The following is a 4,032-nucleotide window of genomic DNA, read 5'->3' as shown; positions in this document are numbered from 1 at the left end:
CGTAGCTTGACCTATCTGGTGTGCCCTGAGAACGAGATACGTGCGATTCCTATCGGGATTTGTCGGCACATCGGGCAGCTTTGCTGGTCTTGTTTTACCATTGTCGAGATGTCTTATAACCGGGATTCCGAGTCTAATCGGGTCATCCTGGGAGAAGGAATATCCTTCGTTGACCGTGAGAGCTTATGATGGCTAAGTTGGGACACCCCTGCAGGGATTTGAACTTTCGAAAGCCGTGCCCGCGGTTATGGGCAGATGGAAATTTGTTGATGTCCGGTTGTAGAGAACCTGAAACTTAACTTAATTAAAATGGATCAACAGCGTGTGTAGCCGTGATGGTATCTTTTCGGCGGAGTCCGGGAAGAGAACACGGTCTCGAGTTATGCTTGAATGTAAGTATTTCTAGGATCACTTCTTGATCATAGATTCTCGAACGTGCGTTGCCTTCTCTTCTCGCTCTCTTTTGCGTATGTTAGCCACCATATATGCAAGTGCTTGCTGCAGCTTCACCTCACATACCTTTTACCTACCCATAAGCTTAAATAGTCTTGATCGCGGTGTGAGATTGCTGAGTCCCCGTGACTCACAGATTACTTCCAAAACCAGATGCAGGTGCCGATGATACTATTCCAGGCGATGCGACTGAACTCAAGTGGGAGTTTGACAAGGAATCGGGACGTTACTATGTTTCCTTTCCAGATGATCAGTAGTGGAGCCCAGTTGGGGCGATCGGGGATCTTATGAATTTGGGGTTGTCTTTATTTTGGTTCCGTAGTCGGACCTTGATTGTATCCGGATGACTGTAATGCTATATTTATGTATTGTGTGAAGTGGCGATTGTAAGCCAACTATGTATCTCTTTCTTATTTAGTACATGGGATGTGTAAAGATTACCCCTCTTGCAACAATGCCTACAATGCGGTTATGCCTCTAAGTCGTGCTCTGACACGTGGGAGATATAGCCGCATCGTGGGTGTTATATATATCCCTGTTGGATGCCCATCATATTAGTACTAAATTCATAACCAAAGCAAATTACCATGTTGTTTAGGACTCTCAAAATAATATAAGTGAAGCATGAGAGTTCATCCATTTCTATAAAATAAAACCACCACCGTGCTCTAAAAGGATATAAGTGAAGCACTAGAGCAAATGACAAACTACTCCGAAAGATATAAGTGAAGATCAATGAGTAGTCGAATAATTATGTAACTATGTGAAGACTCTCTAACATTTAATAATTTCAGATCTTGGTATTTTATTCAAACAGCAAGCAAAACAAATGAAAATAAAATGATTCTCCAAGCAAAACACATATCATGTGGCGAATAAAAATATAGCTCCAAGTAAAGTTACCGATGAACGAAGACGAAAGTGGGGACGCCTTCCGGGGCATTCCCAAGCTTAGGCTCTTGGTTGTCCTTGAATATTGCCTTGGGGTGCCTCGGGAATCCCCAAGCTTAGGCTCTTGCCACTGCTTATTCCATAGTCCATCGAATCTTTACCCAAAACTTGAAAACTTCACAACACAAAACTTAACAGAAAACTCGTAAGCTCTGTTAGCGAAAGAAAACAAAACACCAGTTCAAGGTACTGTAATGAACTCGTTCTTTATTTATATTGGTGTTAAACCTACTGTATTCCAACTTCTCTATGGTTTATAAACTATTTTACTAGCCATAGATTCATCGAAATTAGCAAACAACACACGAAAAACAGAATCTGTCAAAAACAGAACAGTCTGTAGTAATCTGTAACTAACGCAAACTTCTGGAACCCCAAAAATTCTAAAATAGATTTCTGGACGTGAGGAATTTATCTATTAATCATATTCAAAAAGAATTAACTAAATATCACTCTCCAATAAAAAATGGCAGCAATTCTCGTGAGCGTTAAAGTTTCTGTTTTTTACAGCAAGATCAAAAAGACTTTCCCCAAGTCTTCCCAACGGTTCTACTTGGCACAAAAACTAATTAAAACATAAAAACTCAATAATAACAGAGGCTATATAAATTATTTATTACTAAACAGGAGCAAAAATAAAGGAATAAAAATAAAATTGGGTTGCCTCCCAACAAGCGGTATCGTTTAACGCCCCTAGCTAGGCATGACGATTTCAATGATGCTCACATAAAGGATAAGAATTGAAACATAAAGAGAGCATCATGAAGAATATTACTAGAACATTTAAGCCTAACCCACTTCCTATGCATAGGGATTTTGTGAGCAAACAATTTATGGGAACAATAATCAACTAGCATAGGAAGGCAAAACAAGCATAACTTCAAGATTTTCAACACATAGAGAGGAAACTTGATATTATTGCAATTCCTACAAGCATATATTCCTCCCTCATAATAAATTTCAGTAGAATCATGAATGAATTCAACAATATATCTATCACATAAAGCATTATTTTCATGATGCATAAGCATAGAATTTTTATTACTCTCCACATAAGCAAATTTCTTCTCATGAATAGTAGTGAGAGCAAACTCAACAAAATAACTATCATGTGAGGCATAATCCAATTATAAACTAAAATCATGATGACAAGTTTCATGGATATCATTATTCTTTACAGCATAAAAGTCATCACAATAATCATCATAGATAGCAACTTTGTTTTCATAATCAATTGGAACCTCTTCCGAAATAGTGGATTCATCACAAAATAAAGTCATGAACTCTCCAAATCCACTTTCATCAATATAATCATAATAAATAGGAGGCATGCTTTCATCATAATAAATTTGCTCATCAAAACTTGGGGGACAAAAAATATCATCTTCATCAAACATAGCTTCCCCAAGCTTGTGGCTTTGCATATCATTCGCATCATGGATATTCAAGGAATTCATACTAACAATATTGCAATCATGCTCATCATTTAAATATTTAGTGCCAAACATTCTAATGCATTCTTCTTCTAGCACTTGAGCACAATTATCGGAATCCTTATTCTCATGAAAGACATTAAAAAGATGAAGCATATGAGGTACCCTTAATTCCATTTTTTTGTAGTTTTCTTTTATAAACTAAACTAGTGATAAAATAAGAAACAAAAAGATTTGATTGCAAGATCTAAAGATATACCTTCAAGCACTAACCTCCTCGGCAACGGCGCCAAAAAAGAGATTGATGTCTACTACACAACCTTCTTCTTGTAGACGTTGTTGGGCCTCCAAGTGCAGAGGTTTGTAGGACAGTAGCAAATTTCCCTCAAGTGAATAACCTAAGGTTTATCAATCCGTAGGAGGCGTAGGATGAAGATGGTCTCTCTCAAGCAACCCTGCAACCAAATAACAAAGAGTCTCTTGTGTCCCCAACACACCCAATACAATGGTAAATTGTATAGGTGCACTAGTTCGGCGAAGAGATGGTGATACAAGTGGTATATGGATGGTAGATAAAGGTTTTTGTAATCCGAAAATATAAAAACAGCAAGGTAACTAATGATAAAAATGAGCACAAACGGTATTGCCATGCTAGGAAATAAGGCCTAGGGTTCATACTTCACTAGTGCAAGTTCTCTCAACAATAATAACATAATTGGATCACATAACTATCCCTCAACATGCAACAAAGAGTCACTCCAAAGTCACTAATAGCGGAGAACAAACGAAGAGATTATGGTAGGGTACGAAACCACCTTAAAGTTATTCTTTCCAATCAATCCGTTGGGCTATTCCTATAAGTGTCACAAACAGCCTTAGAGTTTGTACTAGAATAACACCTTAGATCATCTCCAACAGGCGCGCCAAACTAGCGCCACGCCGCAAAATCCCCCCTTTTAGCGCGCGCAACCGGAATAGCTGCTCCAGCGGGCGCGCGAAAATCGCGCGCGCGGCATACGTAGTCCAGCGCGCGGGCCGAAACGCAATCGCGCGCCGCTTATTTGCTGCGCCCGCTCCCGCGCGCTGGACTCTCGCGCGCTCGCTCGCACCTCCCACACCCCCCCCCTCCAGCCGCGCCGCCGCCGCCGACCGCGCCACCCGGCGATCGTTCCGGCGCTTCCCCGGCCTATCCCCG

The sequence above is a fragment of the Triticum dicoccoides genome, chromosome 2A, assembly GCF_002162155.2.
Source record: "Triticum dicoccoides isolate Atlit2015 ecotype Zavitan chromosome 2A, WEW_v2.0, whole genome shotgun sequence".
In the NCBI taxonomy this organism is placed as follows: domain Eukaryota; kingdom Viridiplantae; phylum Streptophyta; class Magnoliopsida; order Poales; family Poaceae; genus Triticum; species Triticum dicoccoides.
This window is presented reverse-complemented; position numbering follows the sequence as displayed.